A 25677-nucleotide genomic window follows, 5' to 3' on the forward strand; every position below is an offset into this window, starting at 1 on the left:
TGAAAAGAATGTGGTAAATAGCAGTAGCACAGAGAGAGGGAAATAGGTCCTACTATTCTGATGTTACCAACTCAAACTGGCTCCAGTTTTCACAGAAAGATTAAGATCTATGTGTTACATAAAGCTAAATGTATTAACTACTTAACAGCAGTTTCAGAAGTAATAAATGTTCAGAGTCTGGAACTTCCAAAGGAACCCAACTTCCTTGAGCTCCTTTGAAAACAACACCCAGAATGGTTAAGGAAAAAATATCAAACAAATTGTGGACTAAAGAATCCACAATAATTATTTGGTAATATTTTCAAAATTACTAGAGGGCACAGTTATAGTGCCTTCCATCTGATGATACCAAAACATTCTGCAGAGGCCAGATTCCGGCATCATTACTCATGGTGAGTAGTACTTCGCTCTAAAGGTAGTCCCATTATTTGCAATGGCAGCTGAAAAGTCAATTAGTGGAGGAGAATTTTCAGCTGCATAAAGCTGATGGGGTTGGGTCCAATGCCATTTGTTTCTACTCCTGCTCCATCTTGACATTGACATAAGGGGCATGCTGAAGGTTTGAGAGAGCTTGACTGTGGGTGGATAGAGTTGTACTATGTCAGTTTGCTAGTTGGCATATGATCCCATGGGTACCATAGCCAGCAATCGACTGTTAGCAGCCATGGAGCTACACTAATTTATGCTGGGGCTTGAAGCAGGGTCAGGGTAGCTTGGTTTGTTTAGACTGAACTGCAATCATACGAAACAAGCTTTAATCTAGCTAGCTTTGGTACGGATAGCAGTTAAGCACCAGTAAAATGGGCTTCATTGCAGACTAGCAACCAGAGTAATTACCCAGGGTTCCCTGCAGGCTTTGTATAGCACGTGTTGAAGCCTGCAGTATCACAGTTAGTTAAAGCTACCTTGGGTATGTCTACACAGACTGCAATCACACCCCATGATTGCAAGGTAGATATACCCTGAGAATCAGGACACAACAACAAGTTCCCTGTTAACCTCTCCTCTCCACCCATCCGCCTCCTGTGAAAAAATTATCTTCATTCAGGAGAGTAACCCTAAGAGTTCAATTTTTACATTTTCTATTAATTTGCTATATTAATCAACTCTTTCACTAAATTATATTGCCATAATTATTTACATTTTACCAATCTTCGATCCTTCTGTCACTGCGACCATGGGATGGTGGTGTTTTTTGTTGTTGTTGTTTTGTTTTTAAAGATCAGGATGTTCTGAATAAATCTGAAATAAAAGTCATTTAAAAATAAACACTTAAAATGTCAAGTAATGTTCTCTGCCATTGAAAAAGTTTTTGTTAAATTAATCTATACAGTTTGAAATGGCTGCATTTAATGGGGCATTGTCATAATTCATTCACTATTATTCCAGCTATTTCTTGAGACAACTGGCACACAATGTGAAGTGGAAAATGAGGCAAAGATACTTTTAACTATGCTAAGAAATAGGATAGAGAAAGCAAGTGGGAATTGAAATTTATTTTCTTGACAGATCAATTCTTTCTCAGGGCCAGATACTTGTACCATAGAAACCAATGAGATCTTTGTCAGTCACTGACTTCACTGAGCTCAGGACCAGATAGTTAAGTGGTGTGCAGGGCCTCAGGAGGATTCCCTTGCAACGGGGTATATTTAACCCTTATTTTGGAATATACATTTTCTATGTTTACCTTGCATGTCCTTATGGCAGGATTTTCTTCCATTCCCTAACCTTCATTGCAGAAACTTCCATACATCCTTCCACACCACACTTCTCCCTCAAAGTTCTGTGTTACAGGGACCCATCCAACCTTTTACCCCCAAGAGGGGACTTTGCTCAACAGCAATGGTCACACCAAAGAGGCGCAAGAGGTATCAGAGACATGCATCCCAGAGCAGGGTGAATTGATGCTGCACCACTTCCACACACTACTGACTCTTCCATGCTCAGATATTGATTTTCAATCATTCAGATAGCAGTAGGTATGCGAATGCCACTGGTTTTAAAAGCGCAGAGTTACAAAGCTTTAAAAATATCAATAAGAGTTTGTATACTCCGGGGGGCAGCAACAGACGATTTCAGATCAAAACTGGTTGCAGCAAGATGGAGCCAAATAATAATAATAATAATTAATAAAAAAAGTATTATTATTATTATAGTATGGATAACAAGGGTCCCAAAAGATACCACACATCAAGAAAATAATATTTAAGCCTTTTCCCACAGTGTTACTGGGCTGACATGCATCCCAGTTTTGCCTCCAGTTTGATAATGGTATTTTAAATTTCAGAGAACACAGGATATTTATTCTGTTTTTGTTAAACCATAATTACTAGGATTCATATATGTCTTGCCTGATCATTAACCACTGACATAATTAATATGCACTCATTGAAGCCCCAGCACAGTTAGAACATAATCACCCATCGATTTGATTCATGAAAGTGTCTGTGTAGGAACACTAAGATAGATTAAGTTCCTTAAAGTGTCTTGGATACAGAAGCAAAACAAAAGCAAGCTGGGAGTTACAAACTGTGGAGTGGTGCTAATTAACAACTCAATTAAAAAAGGCAAATTAAACTTTATGGTTCGTTATCCTCCACTGCTTAATAAATTGTTTTGCTAAGCAAATGATTTAAAATGATCATTCTAGAAAACTGAAATAGCAACTATTTTTCAACTTTATACAAAATACTTCACTGTACAGTGCGTGCATTAAAAATTCCAGTACATCTTCATTATCACTGTTTTAATTTAGGTGTGTTTTCCTCAGATGAAAAAGGTTGTAGATAATTTGCTATCTATATTAAGAATTATTTCTTGATTGCTTTTTTTTATTTATTTAGCAGAAGTTCTCTTTTGGGGGAGAAAATGGTAAGTACTTTTTCTATAATCATTCTTATCTTGCCTTCTTCAGCATTTTATGATTTGCAGAGACATTACATTCTGCTTAACATCAAAGTTTCAAAGCTTAATATGTTCCAAACTTGTGGAATTACTGTTTGATAATTTTAAGTTCTTTACAATGCATTCAGACAAACATTATGCAGAAAAAACTTTTTCAGAGATTGAATTTTATCAGACTTCAAAAGAGATGATCTCACAATAGATATATAATGTCCAATATTCACACTTTTTGACTTAACCAAGTTAGTAGAAGTTATACTTTTATGTGTAATTTATTCTATATTTCTATAACAAAACATAGACAGACACATTTTACTGAAAAAAGTATTGCATTGACTTGAAAGAAGCATTTTTATTGATTTTTAATTTTGTATACACAATCACACTAATGTCAAAATAAAACATTAAGGATATTATCTGAGCAGAAACTAACAATATTAAAAGTTAATGAAATATGACGGTCTAAAGTTATTTATAACATGATTAAAACCCTCAAGAGTGAAATAGAAAATAAAACATGAGCTTTTAGAGACTGCTATGAATGTTTTCATTTTCAATTTACTTCAAACATGAATTCTAAAACCCCAATCTTGCCAAGATTAATCGATGTGCCCCACTTTATTTGCTGAGTAGTCCCAAGTGCATGAAGTTAAACATGTATATTAAAACATAATCTACATGTGAAAATTAATCTGGAATAAGGTGGGGTATAAATTTAAGAGGATTAATTAACTCCATGTGTAGACACTCTTATTCCAGAATAAAGCACAGCATACACATGGAGTTAATCAGAAATATTTAATCAGTGACAGCTATTCTGGAGTAATTCCCCTTATAGACAAGCCCTAGGCTAGATCTACACTATGACGTTTTGACAGCATACCTACGTTGGTCAGGGGTATGAAAATAAAACAGCCCTCACAAACGTAGCTATCCCAGCCAACTTCCCCTTGTGTAGATGCAGCTATTCCAGCAAGAGTTCTTTGGAAGTACAGGGAAGTGGTTTAAATACACCCACAAAATAGCTCCTTTTTCTGATATAAGCTGGGTCTCCACTAGCGGCTCTGCTAGTATAGCTAAACTAGTATAGCTATATCAGCAAAACTTTTGTAATATAGATTAGACAGAAGTCTCTGCAGGATCTGTGTCTGTAGTTCCCTCATGTCCACTAGAATCCCAAAAGGATTGTAGTAGGGCTTAGCCCCAGTTTATGAAGGAACTTAAGCATGTGCCTAATTTTAAGCATATGAGCATTATCTGCAATTAGGCTTTACCTGGAGTTGTTTTTTTCCTGCCCACTTACACTTTGTGAGGGTCACTCTAGGTGTTGAGATCCATGTGATTTCATATGGGTTATTACATATAGCATTTCAGTTAATGCTGAATTCTGAGCATTTTATAAAGTAATTTGTTAATAAATAATTTTTAAAAATGTGAAGTAATGGGACCCAGAGTTTCAGAAAGTTATTTTTCATATAATAGTGTAAGTTTCACCCTATTAGCAATAACCTGACATTTGTGATCATCACGTTGTTCATTAGCCTTGTACATTATCTCTTTCCTTTACCCTTTGTCTTGTAAGGGTTGTAGATTGTAAGTTATCCAGCGCAAGAACTGTCTACTCTATGTTTGTACAGTGCTTAGCACAATATGACCCCATTATTGGTTGGTCCCTAGGCACTACTGTAATAATAATAAATAATGATAATATCATCTCAGCCTAAACACCAATGGAATTTGCCTCAAGAATCAACTCTGCCTCAAGAACTCACTTTAGTTAAGACAGATAAAGGCAGAGAACAAACTCCCTGGCTGTTTGTCACAGTTACCCTACAGAACTACATCAAAATAAACACACACAAAAAACAGCATTTCTTTCCTGTTGCATGCTGATCAGAAAAACATGTATAACAAATGTGTAACAACATTTACAATGAGTGAGAGTAGAACTGGTCCGTTTTTTAAATTGCCAAATATATTCAAAATTCCCAAGTTGTTTAAATCTTGCATGGGTTAGAAATGGATTCTCTTGTGGTTGGTTTGTTTGTTTGTTTTTGCAATTAATCTATTTGAAATGTAATTGAAACAATTATAAAAATAATTACAAGGGTATTTTTTATAAATACTAAAACCTGTTCATAAGGAAACAATTTCTATCACCATTTCTATGTTTTAATTAAAAAATATCAAGTTTCATAACAAATTTTGCAAAAACAAAGATACTTTAAAATAACAAAATCGCAACTTTTTTTTTTAAACAAAAAAAGCTGTTTGTTCAAATTTTTTTGACTTGTTCTAACCAAGACCAATATCAGGTAAACAATACTAATCAGCTTTTCTAGCAGTAATGAAGGTCATTTAACACTTTTTCAGGTTGTTTATCATTAGGTAATAGATCACTTGCTGCAGTCATCTTTAAAGAAGGCAAAGCACATTTTTGCAGATAATAGACTACAATGGACATGTCAATTCCAAAGACAGACCACAGAATTACTACCATGTTTACACGGAACACACACACATCATAATAAAATAAAGTAACTGCGGGTGGAGAAAAAACAGCCATTTGCTCATGAGGCAGCTTACATTAAAAGTGTTGCAAACTCATGATTTTATCACAAGTCTCATAACAGTTGGTGTTCTTCTAAAAAGTGCTTGCTTCTGGAGTAATGGGATTATTAGAAAATCTCAACTTCCATTTTTCATAAAATGAGTTTCTAGTACTTTTGGTTGCAGAGAAAAGTTGGAAAACATGGCCCATGTGCTCAAAAACCAAAATGCAAATAAAAATAATCTACAAGTTATAATTTAAAAAAAAAATCTCATGATTTTTGGGGGGCCTGGCTCACAATTTTTGAACACTTAACGTTGGCAATACTGTTAACGGCTTCACAAAACTAACAGTCTCCAATTTAAAGTAGTTAATTTCATTTTAAGTACTTTACCATTAGCTCCTGAAATTATACAATATTTTTCCTTACTCTGTATGAACGCAACATATGCTGCTACCATTTCCCCTTGAGATCTTCATTCATGAGTAAACAGATAAAATGTTGAGCTAATTATTATATTTATAATGTCTGAAGCAAATTAGCTGATTCATCAAATACTAGTTGAAGTAACCTTCCTCAGAGTTCACCAGGCAGAAGGAGCCAAGAAGGTTAAAGGGATTAAAAGGGACAGGGAAAACAAGAGACTCAATGGGGACAATAGAAAAATAAAAAAGTAAAAAGAATGGAAAGTAAGGGAGAGGATAAAGAAAACAAAAAAGCAAGATGGCTTTAATTTCAGCCCCAGCTTTTCTCAGCTCATCTGAGAAAAGCATCAAAGTCACCCTGAGAACCAGAGGTGTTGAGGGAAATGCATAGACAAGATTATTCATCCAAGAAAGGAAGAAGGCATCTCCCAACAAATTGTGACCTGGACCCCCTTTTAAAGGGAATATGACATTGTTTTTTGTTTGTAGCTGTAGCAGTAGCAAAGAGGTCTGCTGCTGGAAACACTGGTCTACAATTTTTGAGAAGTCATCTGCTTCAGAGATAAAATGTGCTATTTATTATGTATTTTGATGTGCTGAATTCAAATATGACAATTAAAACAACTGATTGGCTACTGTTTCTAAGATATTTAAGTTTTTACATTTTCGTCTATGTATATTATGTAGATAGTAGAGTTTTAATCATAAATTGTAAACCTAGGTCTTTTCATGTGTTTATGGTTGCTTTACATGATAATATTTCACCTGTCCTGTTTATGTAACACTTTAAAAATCAGCAAAAGGGTTATATAAATAAAATTGATTATGAAACAAAAGGCAAAAAACTATTATGTACATAGCTTAGTCCTATATAGTGTCGGCGCTTCTTGGCTTGTCTCTTGTATTCATTAAATGGAGCATCTCTTGTCACTATCCATCAATAGTCTGCAAGCATTGATGGGCTCCATTTGCCCTGATAGCGTTTCTCCATTGTTGCAATGTCCTGGTGAAATCGCTCGCCGTGCTAGTCGCTCACTGCTCCGCAGTTCGGTGGAAAAAAATCTAGATGAAAGTGCAAAAAGTGTATCTTTAGTGACATGTTGCAACCAAAGCTTTTGTATGCCCTGAGGAGGTTTTCCACCAACAACCTGTAGTTGTCTGCCTTGTTGTTTCCGAGAAAATTTATTGCCACTAACTGGAAGGCTTTCCATGTCGTCTTTTCCTTGCCATGCAGTGCATGGTCAAATGCATCATCTCAAAGAAGTTCACGAATCTGAGGACCAACAAAGACACCTTCCTTTAACTTAGCTTCACTTAACCTTGGAAATTTTCCACGGAGGTACTTGAAAGCTGCTTGTGTTTTGTCAATGGCCTTGACAAAGTTCTTCATCAGACCCAGCTTGATGTGTAAAGGTGGTAACAAAATCTTCCTTGATTCAACAAGTGGTGGATGCTGAACACTTTTCCTTCCAGGCTCCAATGACTGTCGGAGTGGCCAATCTTTCTTGATGTAGTGGGAATCTCTTGCACGACTATCCCATTCGCAGAGAAAACAGCAGTACTTTGTGTATCTAGTCTGCAGACCAAGCAAGAGAGCAACAACCTTCAAATCGCCACAAAGCTGCCACTGATGTTGGTCATAGTTTATGCACCTCAAAAGTTGTTTCATGTTGTCATAGGTTTCCTTCATATGGACTGCATGACCAACTGGAATTGATGGCAAAATATTGCCATTATGCAGTAAAACAGCTTTAAGACTCGTCTTCAATGAATCAATGAACAGTCTCCACTCATCTGGATCGTGAACGATGTTGAGGGCTGCCATCACACCATCAATGTTGTTGCAGGCTACAAGATCACCTTCCAGGAAGAAGAATGGGACAAGATCCTTTTGACGGTCACGGAACATGGAAACCCTAACATCACCTGCCAGGAGATTCCACTGCTGTAGTCTGGAGCCCAACAGCTCTGCCTTACTCTTGGGTAGTTCCAAATCCCTGACAAGGTCATTCAGTTCACCTTGTGTTATGAGGTGTGGTTCAGAGGAGGATGGGAGAAAATGTGGGTCCTGTGACATTGATGGTTCAGGACCAGAAGTTTCATCCTCTTTCTCTTCTGACTTAAGTGAGAAGGATTCTGGTGCATCAGGAACCGGCAGTCTTCCTCCGTGGGGTACTGGGCGTATAGCTGATGGAATGTTTGGATAATGCACAGTCCACTTTTTCTTCTTTGACACACCTTTCCCAACTGGAGGCACCAGGCATAAGTAACAATTGCTGGTATGATCTGTTGGCCCTCTCCAAATCATTGGCACTGTAAAAGGCATAGATTTCCTTTTCCTGTTCAACCACTGGCGAAGATTTGTTGCACAAGTGTGGCAGCATATGTGTGGGTCCACCTCTTGTCCTGATCTCCAATTCTGCAGCCAAAATAAAGGTGATAGGCTTTCTTAACCATAGTGGTTATACTGCGCTTTTGTGATGCAAAAATCACTTCACCACAAACCTAGCAGAAGTTATCTGCACTGTTCACACAAGTACGAGGCATCTCTGCTCACTTTGGCTAAACAGAAATGTGTCCCTTTACAAAATCAAACACTGACAAATAAGAGAGTACGACACTGTATGATTTCTAGAGCTGATATAGGGCAATTTGTTCAGCAGAGTGATGTAAGCTTCGTTATGATTGCATCATCCATGACTTCTAGGAATAACATGATGCAATTCATATCATGTATGACGCAATACCAGCTTCAGATTGCATCATTGTTTTGCCTAAAAAGCAAGTACTGTCCAAACCCAGTCATAGATTTATTCATAGATCCAATCAAAGATGTATTTTAGTCATTTCTGGTTTAAATTGAGATCCCTTCCCTTCCCTTTATAACTCACTTATCCTCCACCATTCCCAAGTCAAGGGTCGTATATACTGACCCAATAGCATGTCTTGAAAACTAGAGCCAATCAACAATTTTAAGCATCAGTTTTCGTTCTCAGTGACCCAGAATTAGTGAAGTTTGACTACATTTATTTCAGAAGCATTTTGGCTGTAGAGTAGTGAAATCCCCAAGTCAGACCAATAAAGTCTGGGGTACTGAGTGAAGTTGCAGTACCAAGTTCAGTTGCGGTCCCAATGGGACAGTCTTCTTGTCCCTGCAGGATGGTAATGAGGGTTTTGAACATTCTGAAGTACCTGCTGACATAGATGGAGACTTGGTCTTACATGGTACCAAAAAGGTCTTTAGAGGAGGTACTGGGAAAGGGATTATGTCTGATGGTACCACTCTTCTATATTTGCTCTGTCCATCTCTTCCAGATGTTCCTGGAGCCTTCTCAGAACTCTGCTTGCTCTTAGGGGAGCTATGGGGTTTCTCCGCTCTACCAGTGTCACAGGAGCCCTTAACTTCTGTAGTACAGAGCTTTGAGGTTGAAGCTTCTGAGGCCCTTGACCTGCTCAGATAGTGAAGTCTTTTTGAGGAGGAGTCCAGGTCTTCTTGAAGAGGCCTCCTTAAGAGGGAGGTTAGAGCGCCTCTTCTTGGGACCTTTAGAGAAGGTCTCTTGAGATTTTCCCCTTCTGGGGAAGTGCTGATACACCGGGAGACCTATATACAACAGGGTTCTCCTGACCTGGCTTGGACTGGCTAAGAAATCACTCCATTATTAACAGATGCAGCTTGCTTTCCCAGTTCTTCCTTGCCATACATTTGAGGGCTAAACAGAAATTACAATTCTGTGAGATGTGTGACCCTCCTAGGCAGAGTGTCCATCACAGTTTGCGATTGCCTCTCAGCAAGGGACGCAGAGTTTAAAATCTGGTGGACTGGGCATGCCCTTCTCAAAGAGGAAGGCCTCTCATGAGGGAGGAAAATAATAAAACAGTTGTCCAAATTAAAAACTAATAAAATAAACAGAAAGTAAGCAAGAGCAATTAGCTGAGGCATGCTCAAGGCAGGCATGCTAAGGTCAGTTTCAGGCCAAGGTGGCTGAGAAAGAACTGAGGGTGGTTTGCCCAGACAGCCTGATATAATCTCAGTGAGGCCTGAGAATATCAATGGTGCATGTGTGGGCCCAACGGATATTGTTAAAGAACATCTCCGATTGATGGTACATGGGGGCACCTTCTCATCTGAAGTGGAGGACCTGCAGGGACACTACTCAAAGATGAATAGGATGAATGGCTCCTACTGCACCTATCCATAATGTTTAGGGGAAAAAAGCTGTGTGATCAGGAGTAGAGAAAATTCCATTTGAGTGATGGATGCTGGAGTTCTCATGCTGCTGGACTAAAACATCCTTGGAATTTCTAAATATTATAAATGTACATGATTTTATTAATCCTAAAGGCTCTTTTGCAGACAGTAAATAAATTTAAGATGGGAAAGGCATGTCTCTCTTACCTAAAATCATTCATTTGTGTGAAGTCATCATATACTAAAAAGCATGCTAAGAAACTGAAAACATGCATGTAACCATAGGCGCCGACTCCGTGGGTGCTCCGCGGCTGGAGTAACCATGGGGAAAAATTGGTTGGTGCTCTGCACCCACTGGCAGCTCCCCACCCCGCCCCAGCTCATTTCCACCTTTGCCTCCTCCCCTGAGCACACCGCGTGCCTGTTTTGCGTGGCAAGCACTGGGAGGGAGGGGGAACACGGCACGCTCAGGGGAGGAGGCAGGGCCGGGGTGGGGATTTGGAGAAGGGGTCCAATAGGGGCACGGAGGGGGCGAAGTTGGGGCGGGGACTTTGGGGAGGGGTTGGAATGAGGGCAGGACAGAGGCGGGGAAAGGGTGGAGTCGGGGCACTGCCAAGGGCGGGGGGCTCAAGCACCCACTGGCGCCGGGGAAAGTTGGCACCTATGCATGTAACCATGGAAGCTTCTTTTGTGCTGCACAATTTTATGACTAACAAAGATGGTAAAAGTATATATTATGATTTGACTGGCAATAGCATCTCCAGGACTGCAATAGCAGCACTATGAGGCTGAAAAGGGGACTTTAACACTGAGTAGACAAGTCATTGAACAAGGAGGGAAAATTTATGAGGGATACTCCATAGCCTGCAAGCTCTGATGTACTGGCTCAGGTGAATGTATACCTCTGTCTTCTGCTGGCCTATACTTCTGACATGCATAGGTATGTAACAGTTCCATCTACAGATTAGAGCTTTATGTATTAGGGAGTCTGCCTGGTTGAACAATCACAAAACCCAAGATATTCCTCTTGGAATAAGAAACTGAGTTCTTTCTCAAGTGAATCATGTACAAGGTGCACAGATTGTGAACATGGCCCGATTTCCAATTAGGCATGTGCCCGGGGTTGCCAGCATTCTAGGGGTCCCTCTAAAACTGTGTGCAACAAAAAGGTCAAGCGTGGGGGGGGGGGGCGCTGAAGATGCTGTGCCTAGTGGCATGTAAGTTATAAATCCAGCCCTGGTTGTGAATGTGTTTTAAAGCCACTGCCCTCTATGGAATATAACCTACATCAAACCATTTGTGTCATGTGTAGGTTTGTTCCCTCTACTAACAGAGAAAATGGAAGCTACTTCACAGCAACAGGTGTTAAGTTTGTGTTTTTGAAGCTGAAAGACAAATCTGGATGTCTCTCCTTTATGTTGTATTTATTTTTTACAATGACACTGCACAAGCACTGTTAAAAGACATCTAGACATGAGGTATCCTTGAAGCTTCATTAATATAGCTTATTTAGTACTGCTCGGGTGGTTTCAAAGTGACTAAATATACTCCGCTTGGTGCACTAGTTCACTTTGGGGCTGAAGGGACTGAAATAGCAATTCAACTGTACTGTTCTTTCTAGATAAGAGAGAGTATTGCCTCTTACATACAGAATGCTGGGGCTCTTTCTGCACGCTGCTAGAAACTGCTTTCAAATGGATATTCTTCAGTAAGAGTTGTTTGTGTTTAAACTGGACCAGAAATCCCTGTAGATATGGACTTGTCTCTTGCCCACACTCTAATTCTCATCTCCCACTCAGGTTTTCACATCATAAGGATTTGGGGAGGCTGGGAAACAGTTAGGGTACTTCTAGAACCTTTTTGAGAGTCACCAGCTGAAGCTATTCGTACAAAATGTTTATTAACTGAAAGAATAGGAAGTTTGATCTAGGGGAATGTTATGTTGTTAGTGGCAATGTACTTCTTTCTTAAAAAGCTGTTGGATATCAGCAGCAAAGTTTGTTCACTGCCTTAATCCTACCGGCTGGAATTATTCCTGAACCCATACAGAAAAAGCATGAATGTACATACATATGCTCATGCTTAATTATTCAGGCTAATTATTACAATTGCCTCATCAATCTTCCGACCTCCACGTCCCAAAGCAGGCTGTCTCTCCTATCTTGTCACATCTAATCAAAAGCTGAATCTACCGTAAGTAACAGAAAGTAGGTTCAGAAGTGTCAAAGTCACAACCCTGAAATATAGGACATTTTTCAAATTTTAATCCCTTCTTGATTAATAGTACTTTGAAGCAGAGGGCATGCCACCAGCCCTCCAGATTTATGATAGAAAAGAAACATGGAAGTGTGAAACTAAATGATGTAAAAATAATGTCTCAACTATTTTCTGTTCCTTGGAGCTTTAATTATTTTTTCACTGCAGACAAAGACGTTTGGCTTTGAACATCATTGGAGTACATCCACTCCAGAAATGATCAGTAGCAGTTCACTGCAGCTTATTTGGATCTCACCACCCAAGTGTTTATTTTTTCACAGGCTAACGCTTAACTATTCAAGTACAATTATCTAACTGATTTTGCTGATTTAATCCAGCAGTGTGCATTACATTCTGCAATTTAGGCATTCCCTTGTCATGTTCCACCAAGATCAAATCATTCCAAAAAGCAGAAATACACCTACCTTTTTCATCACTGAGATGTGAATTTTGGAAAGTGGTGCCATTGGTTAGAATATTCTGCATTTTTACTCTGCGGGAATTAAAAAATCCGACTCCTTGCTTTTTTTTTTTTTATTATTACCACTCAACGTAAGGATCAAGAGGCTCAAAAAATCAGCTATTGTAAGGCAAATGGAATTATGGCATTGAAACATACCCGATAGGACAGATTTCTTGACCATTTAAAATTATTGCTCAATTTTCCACAGCAATTTTGATTTTCTGGACAGAAGGAGAGAGAACTATTTTTTGCAGGAATTTGTAAGATGTCCAGCAAAGGATGCCTTCTTTTCATGTCCCTGTTGTTATTTTTGCATATTTTTGAGAAAACCTTCTTAAATCTGCATGAAATTATAACATGATAGCAAATAAAATTGTGCCCTTTTGTTTAGGTCTGTTTCCCTTCATATATCACACAGTGTTTAAAAATAATTGCAAGCATAATTGTGATGTTGCATTCCACAACTAACTTCCTGTGGAGAGCAACAATTCCCCCACTGAAAAATCACTTGAAGTATTTTTCAGAATAACTAAAATTTCCTGTTTAATTATGGGTGTTTATCTTAAAACAACCAAAATTATACTATGCAAATTAGTCCTTTCAAAAATTCATTTTGTAAAACAAAAATAAAATGTGAATGTTTACTGTTATGTAAGGAATGTATGTTGTAGCACTTAAACTGAGGGTACAAATCACATACAATGAGAAAACAGAAGCAGATATGAAAGTTTTTAAATCAAACTAGGGGTGGTGTGTTCTACTTTTAGCAAGTCATCGAAGTTCCTCAGTTTCATGGTTAAGCATTTCTTCTATCACTTTGAAGCAGTAGGGTAACATCTGGTCTGTGCAGAACTAAGTCACAACTACCTCAGGTACCTTCAGGAGATCTACAATATAACCAATGAACAACATCCTCCTCGTATGATCAAGAATAATGAAGAAACTGAGCAGAGACATCATTTCTCTACTGAAGTACGAAAAGTGCCAGTTATTCACATACTGGTATATTAACCAAACTGAAAGGCATTAAAGCAGGTGAACAGTGAGAATGTAAAGTAGGATCAGGATATTGAGGCATACTACATGTCTACAAAGTCCTATATAAAAGTTATCTATATGGTTGTGTCCATATATGTATGTAGTTATGGCTAATATAAAGTTCGCCATCTACTGGCATATCAAAATGTGCAGTACTGTTCCTAAATGTATAGGTTCAATAAAGTTGTTGCTATGCCTTGTAAATAGTTAGCTTTCTCAGTGCAGATCTTAATTTCCACAGTACCCAACTGGATGAATTTCTAACAAATTGCTGTACAGTATCTGTACAAAAATAAATAGACTGCTACATTTTAAGGGACCTTTTTATAGTAATCTAAGCATGTAAGAGAGGCATGGTGACTGCAGCGCGGCTCCTTGTGCACAGGAAGATGAGTGCAATTTGCTTGATCCATTAGCAAGCTGCAATATGTGCTCCCTATGGTTTTCTGGCCCCATTTGGCAGACAAAGTGAGAAGGAAGGGGGGCAGGGCATTACCATTCCCCCTTTTTAGTGTCCTGCTCCTAACTCAGGAGCAGCAGCAAAGAATTCCTGGCATATGCTCGATGTCTGGATGTCATGAGGAGGCTAGACATACTCAATCTACACTATACAAAACTGTAACTTGTTTGGTGGTTACTGTACTAATGTACACAGCAGATTTTCCATGTTGCATGTTATGTAATGGTTTACAAAGCTTATTAAAGAAAAAATATCCTAACATAAACAAGTAACATAACACATGTAGTATTAAAACCTGAATGTCGGAAGTTAAACATGTAATTCCCTTATGTATGCAACGTTTTTTTTCTAACATACTATGTTTTCTAGAACAAATTAGAATTTCATGAATGAACTAGTCAGCATTCACTTTATTAGAACAAAGTAGCTCAATATATTTTCTTTGCTGAGTATAGTACTTTCACATTTTCCTCACACCAAAAAATTAGCCACTCTTTCTGAGCCAGACCAGATCTGTCTGTCATAAATTGCTGACATGATATTATCTCTAGCTGTCACACAGTTAGTTTGTGTGAAACAGTATGGTTTACTGAACTACAGCCATGTTTTATGAGTATATTACAAGCTCAACTTTTGGCAGGAATAATATTCTCTCTTGCTTTTCCATATTATTTATTTATATATCACTTCACATACAGATAGATCTTGAATCTCTTTCCAAACAGATTTGCAAACTACTTTTATACTCCATGTAGGAATCATATCACCCACTCCTGAAACATAGCAACTGTTTTACAGACCACAGCAATACATCATTAACTGAGGCCAGAACAGCTGAGAACTTGTAGAACTTTGTCCCATTAAAGTCACAAGGGAAGTTTTTGTTAGTCAAAATCTTCTGACCATCCTGAACAAAAGATTCACACTTTAGCCTAAAATAGCTTTTTGGTCCCCATCAGGCACACATTTATGCACATGTTTCACTCTACACACATGTAGTCCCACTGAACTCAACAGGACTACTCACATGCATAAAGTTAAGCATGTAGATAAGTAACTGCAGAATCAGGGCCATTATTGATGAATGACATCCTAATGTTCTGAAGTGCTGTACAATCTATAATAAACAATAAAAATATTGTAAGATGTAACCTTAAAACAAAAAGTGAATATACCAAAGTATAGGGATACACTTCAGGAATAATCAGAAGGAGAGAGGTATGATAAAATTATGGACCCAATCATCATCTCTAACACAATTAAGTCATTTTCTTAAAGGTGGTAGAAAAAGATAAATTATGTGAACTTGCATAGAGGGGCAAGACCTCTATGATACTCAAATGAACCATGCTAAGAATGAAAAATTATATATCCAGGGGGAATAACCCTCCTTCCCGCTACTTCCTACTTATTCTCTCCCCCACGACTTTTAGGAGTTGGAATGATTCAGTGCAAAATGTAAGAGATGGGAAATTAACTGCAGCTCTTTTAAAAGAGAAAAAGCTTAGGGGGCTAATGAACCATTATGATAAAAGACAAATAAGCTGGGCTCCTGTAAAGAAGCTGGAGGTGTCGTTTAGATATGCATGAAGATGATCAAAAAGCCATTTCACATAGATTGGCATGTGCACGTAGGGCATTTTGTTTGATCCTATCCAGCTACATAAGCTAAATGAAACAAACCTTTAATTTGACTTTCTACAGTATTAAACAACTTAGGTAACTGCCTTGAAGATTGCTATGTCCTCGGCCAAATACTGTTCCTGGAGCCATTTCATGGTATCATGTAAAAACACTGACAATTCTTATAAAACTAGTTTAGCTTTTTTCCACTCCTTGGGAAAAAAAACAACAACCCATGAAATACAATCAAGAAGACTGCAGATTCTTATTGTAAATACTCAAGGGGTGGGGGAAGAAAGAGTAAATCCTTATGGTAATATCAAAATCTGAATTCCTTGCTCATGTACCTGAGACAAGGAAAGGGTTTGGAGAGAGACAGAGAGGTTTTACAGACAATAGTTTATTATGTTAAGCACCAGGGGTGGAAGGGAGGAGAGATTTGTTCAATTTCATTGCTTAACAAAATTCCAAGCCCTGATCCTGCAAAAATGTATGCACATACTTTACTAATTTCAATGAGAGCATGCTTGTGAGTAAAACAAAAATACTGACATGCTTGCAAGATGATGGCTCAATTGGTCCAACAGTAGGGAAGACAAAGAGGATCTATCTCAGGCATACTTTTGAATCTACTGTACCCATTGGGACCTCTAACACTCTTTCCTGAGAGGTACTATTTGAATATGAAATTTGTCTTTAGAAGAAAGTAGCTAGGGCAGAGGAAGCAAGGGTTATGTACCCATCAATCCCCAAAGCTTAGGCTTAAATAGAGACTGGGAATGGCTGAGCCATTACACACACTGAATCTATTTCCCCCATGTTAAGTATCCTCACAGCTTCTTGTCAAACTGTCTTAAATGGGCTAAGTTTTTTTTCTCCTGCTGACAACAGTTCATCTTAATTAATTAGCCTCTTAGAGTTGGTTGGGCAACTCCCATCTTTTCATGTTCTCTGTATGTATACATATCTCCTCACTATATGTTCCATTCTATGCATCCAATGAAGTGGGCTATAGCCCACGAAAGCTTATGCTCAAATAAATTTGTTACTCTCTAAGGTGCCTCAAGTACTCCTGTTCTTTTTTTAGGGAATCAGAGACCAAATTATTATAAAAATAGTCAGCTCAAGACACAGATATTACACTGGATTTTAAAGACACATGGCCTGCAGTCCCTCTCTCTCTAGTGTACCAAGTGGAGTACATTTAGTCACTTTGAAATCACCTGAGCAAACTCTCACCTGGTGGTCAGACATGGGTTCTTTTTTTTTTTTTTTTAAAGCAAACACATTACTCCAACATCCTCCACGCTAATGCAAATTCAAGATAGAAGACTGGTTTCTCTACTGTTTTCCCCTGCAAGCACAATTTCATATTCTTAATTCTAGCTAATGTAAAAAGAAGAACAGGAGTACTTGTGGCACCTTAGAGACTAACAAATTTATTAGAGCATAAGCTTTCGTGGACTACAGCCCACTTCTTCGGATGCATATAGAATGGAACATATATTGAGGAAATATATATACACACATACAGAGAGCATAAACAGGTGGGAGTTGTCTTACCAACTCTGAGAGGCCAATTAATTAAGAGAAAAAAAAAACTTTTGAAGTGATAATCAAGATAGCCCAGTACAGACAGTTTGATAAGAAGTGTGAGCATACTTACAAGGGGAGATAGATGTGTGTGTACATAGCATGATAGCTAATGTGTGTACATAGCATGATATTTCAATTCTTCAGTATCCTGTTCTTTCTTAGAAGAGTTTGATGATGATGATGCACCTTGTGAAAAACCTGTCACTTGTGCTACTATTCAAATCTGATAAATGGACTAATGGGAATTAAGCAGCGTTATAGAGCTTTCTATTTTTGGCATTGATGGGTGTGAAATTTTGGTTTAAAAGAACTTCTGCACCAATTTGATGAGGTTACCATGTAAATATGTATACATTGGACATGTAAAATCATTACAAAATGAAAGAAAGCAATAAGCAACTTTTAGAAATCTAATAAGGACATTTTCTGACTTGTCTTTTTAAAGCACCTTCTCAACTCCTCTTTAAGGTTGCTAAGCAAAATTTCCATTTAAACAATGGAATCTTGCCTAAGTAAAGACTGTGGGATCAGGACCTAAATGTGCAAGTTCTCAAAAATTCTCTCTACAGGGATGCAACTTTGTTTAAAACTATGAAACACATTACAAAGATGAACTTTTTGTAATTTGGGATGGCAACTATGACCATTTTCATGAGTGAGACATTTTTATTTAGAAGAACTTATTTAAGAAATTGCATTAAGAATCAAAACACAAATTATGAAGAGAATAGAAATTTGAAACTTCTAAGAACATGCCAGGAATAAGCCAATCCATGTTTGCTGACCCAAAAGCAACCCTTGGTGCAATAAAATGTGAATAATTATTTTAGAGAAAGATGTTCTGCCGATCTTTTACAGCTCCAGATTTTATTAACCATTTCCCTATGCAGGGCTTCTATGCTATTACAATATTTATAAATAATCACCACTACCACCAATTCTGTGATGTCAATTGTCTCTTGTGCCACCCATATTACTGTATACTGCAGTGTAATTAACAAATGGAAAGATTTGCAAAATTATTTGCCTGCCATAAGACAGAAATGATAAACCCAGCGATTACAGATGCAATCATTTTTTAAGTTCATGGTCTAGTTAAAATCAGACTAGAAAAAGGAGCATTCCTCCCTCCCCTTTATCTGGAATAATTTGTCAGATAGGTCAAGAAAGTTTTACTGGCTAGATCAGCCATATGTTTTCCCTTCCGACATATATCTGAACTATTTGTTCTGAAGATACAACTGAGTGAAACAGGAAATGAGGATTAAATGGAAAAATAGTTCAGACGTTAGATAATGGGCCAAGTCAGTTTTCATTTGCACAATACAATTCTACTAAAGTCTGCACCGATATGGTCAAGCAGAGTTTGAATGCAATATCATGCAAGGCTTCATGACTGTCTGACACAATCAGAAATGTCTAATTGTGGCATTCAATGACCATCTCATATAAAGGTTAAATTTTATTCTTCTCCACATACACTTATAGCTTTATCAGAGTGGAAAAGCAGTGTCATCCAGTGGTCTGATAAACTAAAAAAATACTGTGTACTTCTTCAGACGTCTGGGAGGACATGTGCTCAAAGCCTCACTTCCTATTTATAATATTGCGGCTGGAATTTGAATTAACAGCATCAACTAGGTTCCTGCCTTATAGAAGATTACTAATGTTCAGTTTACTGGTTATTATGAGAGTAAAAACAGAAGGATTGAGATCTTTTAGCATTAGAGTGAATAAGAGCACAACTTTTTTTTAATAGTTGGCAATAAATTAAGCACCAGAAAATTTTAAAAAAGCTAATGTGTCTGGAAAAAGAGAAGGTGATTGCACTGTAAGTCTTCTGGTTATTGTTTAAATAGTGAGGTCTAGAAAGTGGCCAGCCATGCAAGGGTCTGCAATGGGTGAAAGGTACAAGATGTCTTCCCATTTCCCTCTTTTTCCCTGTACAAGACTAAGGCGCACACTAAGTTGGGAGCAAAAGACAGGGAGAGAGTGCAGTATTATTACGAGATTAAACAACCAAGTGCAGAGGATATTGGGTAAAAGAGTTACTTTCATTGCCCATGAATGGGCAAGTCAGGCCAAAAGAGTGGGAACTAAGGGCCACCAGTCTCTGCCCAAGCCCTGTCCTATCCTTATATAAAACTGATGAGGGAAAAATAAATCAGAACGGAGTAGTGAACCAATCCTCTCCATGCTGGCAGGACTACAGGGATGTCTTTCCCTTGCTGATGCAGCCAAACCTCACACTCCCCAATGAACAGAGTTCTATAACATCTTATTTTTAACTCCCTACTTCATACTTTTCATCTCAATATGCAGTCACTTCCGAAACCTTCTAGATGGAAAAATGTTGTGATCATGCACTGTCCATAATAACGCATCCATTCTTGAAAGTCTCCCGGATTCTTTGGGGAAGGCACAAGGCCTGTTTTATATACACTATGTATCTGTTTTACTTTTACTCTTCTTCTGTGGGGCCATAGTCTGCATGCCACTGTAATAAAATGGTTTGTTCTTGAGCTAACATATATACATTGAATTCAAAACAAAACCTGACTCAGTGTGCTACGTTGAAGACCTCTTGAAACTGAAAAATCATCTGTTTAAAACCAGCTACCTGTTACCTTTCTAAATTCAAGAAGGGAGAGCTAATCTGAGAAAGCACTGCCTTAGAGCAGCCCACAAGATTATATGCCCTATGCCTTCTATCCAAAGGGCAAGATACTGTGTGCAGGGTGAAGTAAGATACTTGAGACCAAGTCTATTTAGGAATTGAAATATTAATTGCAGAACTTTGAACTCTAGATATACCCCAATAGGCAAGCACTGTGAAGACAGATTCTGAAAAAAAGCAGAATTGAGATAGATATATAGACTTGAAGGAAATTTATGATCTGTGCCAAGTATATAAAAATGATAAACTGTGACTGAAATGGAAGCAAAAAAATATTTAAGAATTAATGCACAGTAGGAATTGTGAAATGTAACTAGCATTCTTTGAAGCAATCTGGATTACATATATCAAACAACTTTTATTCAGAGCAGTAATTCTAAACCGCTCATGTGAATTTCACTTCTCAAAACTCTCTCATATAATTTTATATCTAATATTTTTCACATGGGGGCAGGGAGATACATAATATAAGATAATTTGGCAGTGGACAAAAGATAAAATAGATCTAGATCATATATAAAAAGAATGACACTTCATGGCTTTGTTACCAGCAGATCTACAAATTAATCTATAATTTAACATATAATAAATTACATTAATAGCAATTAATCAAAGGAAAAAAAGTAGAAATAGAATAAGCACTTAAACTTAAATTAGCACAGAGTTCAAAAGCTCCAAGCCACTATTAATATATAGCATAATAAAGATTTAAGTGAATAAACTTGAGTGCATAAATAACTTTTCAGGACCCCCAGTCAAGTTTGTATCTGTAGGTTTAAATCATATGATGTATTTTATACAAAATCAAACCCATTTTTGTATTGTCTAAAATCAGCATTGCCTGATCTATACATGCGTATCTATTTAATCTGATGCATGTTCTCACATCCCTTTTCTGGACCACATGGACATTTTATAAGTTGTAAGTACCTTGTTTTTAATCACATATTCCCAATAAATGTTCATCCATGGACGTCCAATCTGACACAGGCAGGTTAAGTAACATTTCTTTCCTAATTGCTTTAACTACTGTTCATTTTGGAGCAAGCTCTCCTCCTTTATTAACTGACCTGGGCTCTAATCCAAATGGAAAGCAGTTCTTAAATTAGTGACTGTATCTCATTTGTATTCGGCAGTCTAAGAATTCTGTTGTGCATTTTAAAAGGAACCACATGTAATTTAAAACTGTACAGTCCTCTATTTTTTTCATGTCTTTATGCATAGTCATGAACCCATATCCTGTCTCAGTGCCTCATATCTGAAGTATCCAAAATGTATTCATTCCACATAGGGGAAAAACCAAAACCAGAACCACCCCACATTCCTAGATCACTTGATTCAAGACCTTAAAGCTCTCACTCTGAATATTTCTAGGTCAGTTTTAGTAATCCATACAGAACTCATTTGGCATGCATTTATTTTCTTACATCAATGTCAGCTACTCACAGACATCTGCTGTGGCGTTTGCCAGACATCTGAGCACCAGATCTTGCAAATACGCACATGAGAAACTCTACATACATATGTAAACCTTCAGGATCAGGACCTTCAAATCAGAACTGAAAATTTTTTTGCAAGTTTATTTACGAATGTTAGAGACTAGTGAAGATTACAGACTACTATTAACTAGGTTGGTTGCTCAGTTTAGCCTCAGATGAACTATTAAATGGAAAAAGAATAGTGGGTACAAAAGGTCTTTTGCACAATCCATTCTTGCTTCCATGCTCCATGTTCAGGAAGACATGTTTCCTGCCCGTTTGCCCTTTTTACTGGGATGTTAATATTAGAAATGCTGACTTTCGTTATGGGGACATATGGATTCACCCATACTTTTGTATTGCAGTAATGTCTAGGAATCCCAATCATGGACCAGGACTCCATTGTGCTAGGTCCCGTACTAACCCCGAATAAAGAGACAGTCCTTGACCCAAGGAGCTTACCACACACACATAAGCCAGGAACAATACTTGGATACCAGAGCAGGGTAAAAATTTTCAACCGAAAGTATCTTCTCTTCCCTAGACACAGGTCAAATGAAACATGCTGCAAATTTGTGTCGATTTTAGCAAATTGAGTCAGTTGAAACAAGAAAAAAGCATCAGAAGTGTCAAAACAAAACCATTTTGACATTATCAAAAACAAACAAAATCAGGTTAGATTCACAAGGGAAGTCAGGCACAAAACCAGAGAATGACAGGCTGGTACCCCACCCTTATATGTAATAGCCAACTGAGTAAGGCACTCACTTGGGATGGGAGAGATCCAGGTTCAAATCCCTGCTTTGGGCTTCAGTCAGTCAGTCACATTGTCTTTCTGTGGCTGGAACAGCTTCAACAGAAAACATTGAGACCCACCCAAGAATGGTCTAAAGATTTGTGATTAGGACTCTCACCTGGTGGTCAGACATAGGTTCAAGTCCCTCCTCCAGTGTGAGGACAGGCAGGGGAGCACAAGAAAACAGTGAGACAGTATTGAACATCATGGTAGGCAGGTATCTCAGCACATCAGCTGCCTAATCATTGTCAAGTTTTTTTTGTAGGCATCTCAGGAAAGGAGCGTTTGAAAAAGGGACATGTCTGTGTGGGGGTTAAAAATTTGTTTGTAAAGATTTCTCCCTTTTAAATCTTCCTGGAAGGCCATGGGGAGTTTGAAGGGAAGCAGAAATACATTTCCTCATAAGCAAATCTTGGCTATTTTCTGCCATTAGCAAGTACGATTGTTTCAAGTTCCAAGCAAATCAATGACAGGATGATTTTTATACTTTATATGAATACATGTTTTTTCAAGCTTGACAAGAAGCAGAGGAAATTGTGAGATTATATATGGTAAAACTACAGCCAGTGACCATCATGCTACATCTTGGTTAGGAGCAGTGCTTCATCTGTGCCAGGTCTTGCCAGAACTGAGCCGCAGCACCTTTAGACTTGACAGCTCATGGCCAGATGACCTTCTAAGGTTAGGAAAGGATTTTCCCACATGGCAAAACTGGCTGATGCCCTGTGGATTTCATCTTCTCATAGCACTCCAGAGGCCTGGGTTCATCAGCAGGGAGATGCTAGTATTCATGGAAGACACTTGATCCTGAGGTAAACTAGAGGGCTCAACAGGTTGCTGGGGGGCATTCATTTGCTTGGCCAAAGTAGAGGAAGTCATATCTCATTCAAGTTGGGGCTCTCCTTGTCAGTGCCCTTCTCCTGTAGCATGAAAGGAAAGTAGTTGGATTCTCAACCGCTGGGCTGGATTGATTGGGAAGGCTTGGCTTCCCACTCACTTGATTGCGGTTTACAGCTAACACTCTTTCTGATCCTGACCTTTTCATTGCATGGTAGAGCTACAGGAACTCTTAAACCCCCACTGATTTGATTATAATTACTTAATATAGTTACAGCCTGCTGCTTAGACCCCCTTTCTATGCTGTGTCTTGTGTACTTGGGTGTACCGATCACATTTTCACAAAACACATTAACATTCCGCTGATAATATAACAGTTCACAGTTGAATGGTTTAAATGGAGAATCAAGAATTCTGTACCATAATGGAATTTGAGGAAACCTTCACCTTCATTTGTGAAAAGTCTGTCCCATTTGTTTGGAGACATCACTGAAATTGCTAAACTCATACAGTTTCAGTTGCTCCAGTGGTGCTAGTCTTACCACAATGAAATTACATTGCATAGGCAAATTTCCTGTACTTGCTGGTGGGGGTTGAGTATGGTTAAAAGGCAGTGGAAATGTTCACCAACTACTCACTGACAACATTATTAAATGTATTGTGGAAACTATAGATGTTAGTATGTAACTCAAGCCTCTACTGAGTCTACTAAACATTTTATAAAATGTACTACTATTACTCTCCATTATTCAGATTGCTGGACAGTTTACCATTATTCCCTGATTCAAATTAGGAAAGCAAAAGCTATGATAAGAACATAAGGACGGCCACACTGGGTCAGACCAAAGGTCCATTTAGACCAGTATCCCGTCTTCTGACAGTGGCCAATACCAGGTCCAACAATTTATTCAGAAAAGCAATGAAAACAGCTGAATATCTTCTCATCTGAATATTTCAATAAAAGGTCAGGGGGAAAAAAATAACAGTATTTTCTGACCACATTACTAAGCTCAAAGGAAGAGAAATCAAATCTTGCATTAGAAAACTTCTTTCTCCAGAAGGGGACAAAGTACAGTACATTGAGATTAAGATTACCCACTATGACATCAGTTAGAAAAATAGACAATTAAAAGTAAAAATGTATGACTAATGGTTTAGCCCAACCTTACTCTTATTATTTTGTTACTCAAGTTGCCTGAACAGTATTTAAACTGCCTCTAAACCACTGAAGTTACATTGTCATAAAACTGGAGTAAATAGAATGGTGAATTAAATCCAGTGGGACTACATTGAGACTAAGTTACTATGCTGTTTAAGGCTAGAATGAATTGGGCCCTTTATAATGTTCCTATGACATTGCATCTAGTAACAATAAGAAATATTGTAAATGATTAATAAATGTGGCTTCAAAATGACACTGCTCGCCAGTCCCTTAACATTAACTCTCCCTACCCCTTGTCTAAATACATAAATGTTGCACTACGTCATTAAATCCACAAAGCAAACTCATACTTATCTCCTTCTTCAATGTGCAAGACTCACAGGACAAATCTGTTTGTTTTTGTTTGGTTAGTTTGAACTTACATGAATTACACATTTAAAAGTTTGGAATCATAACTTATATCAATGGAGTCAATACCATGCTAATACTCATTTACCAATTATAGATTCATTTCAACTTTTCATGCATATATCTTGTCATGAGTAGGTCATGGGAAAGGCACAAAACAAATTCTAAAATCACCAAGTTAATTATAAAACTTGCTTCTGCAACTATTGTCTGTAAAAAGCATGGTGCCCTTCTGCTGGATGCCTGGATTTTCAAATATATCAAAGGATTAATAGTGCTAGTAGGTGTTAGTTGCATTTTACCTTTTATTTCTTTGTAACCAATTCGGATTTATATGCCTCATTACTTGTAGCCACTTAAAAATCTCTCTTTCTGTAGTTAATCAATTTGTTTAGTTGTTTTATCTAAACCAGTACTTTTGGATTGAAGTGTTTGGGAAACTCCATTTGGAACAAGATTTGTGTATATAATTTTCTATTAATATATGCCACTTTATATGAGCATGCATTGTTCAGGAGGATGCTGGGCTGTACAAGACGCACATTTCTGGGGGACAAGTCTAGGACTCGGAGTTTGCTAGTGTTGTCCTGTAGTGTTATTCATGAGTGGCTGGCTATAGCACTCATACAGCATACCTGGGAGTGATTTTATATGCCGGAGGCTGCATGTGACCCAACCAGGAGTGGTTGCTCTCACAGCAAAGCAGAATAAAAGGCACCCCAGGTTGGAGAAGTGAGGGGACACAGTCCAGATTGTACCCTGGGTAATGTCACAAAGCCTCTTTTGGATACGGAGATGTTCCTCCACATGAAT

At 38.0% G+C, this 25677-nt stretch overlaps 1 protein-coding gene across 19 annotated transcripts in view; it reads right to left on the reverse strand.

Moving 5' to 3' along the window:
- The window catches only part of RBFOX1 (RNA binding fox-1 homolog 1), a 1522779-nt gene that overhangs the window by 1438087 nt on the left and 59015 nt on the right, over positions 1–25677 (reverse strand). Inside the window, exons 1-2 of one of the 19 annotated variants that reach the window (XM_034784129.1) lie at positions 21114–21316; positions 1142–1242 (exon numbers count right to left, since the gene is read on the reverse strand). The exons of 17 other annotated variants lie outside the window; for them this stretch is intronic. The gene's annotated coding sequence lies outside the window, so the exon portion shown is untranslated. Of the gene's footprint in view, positions 1–1141; positions 1243–21113; positions 21317–25677 lie in introns of those variants that run through there. One more of the 19 variants, XM_034784131.1, reaches the window with a different exon arrangement.

Source organism: Trachemys scripta, chromosome 10 (genome assembly GCF_013100865.1).
Source record: "Trachemys scripta elegans isolate TJP31775 chromosome 10, CAS_Tse_1.0, whole genome shotgun sequence".
Taxonomy (NCBI): domain Eukaryota; kingdom Metazoa; phylum Chordata; order Testudines; family Emydidae; genus Trachemys; species Trachemys scripta.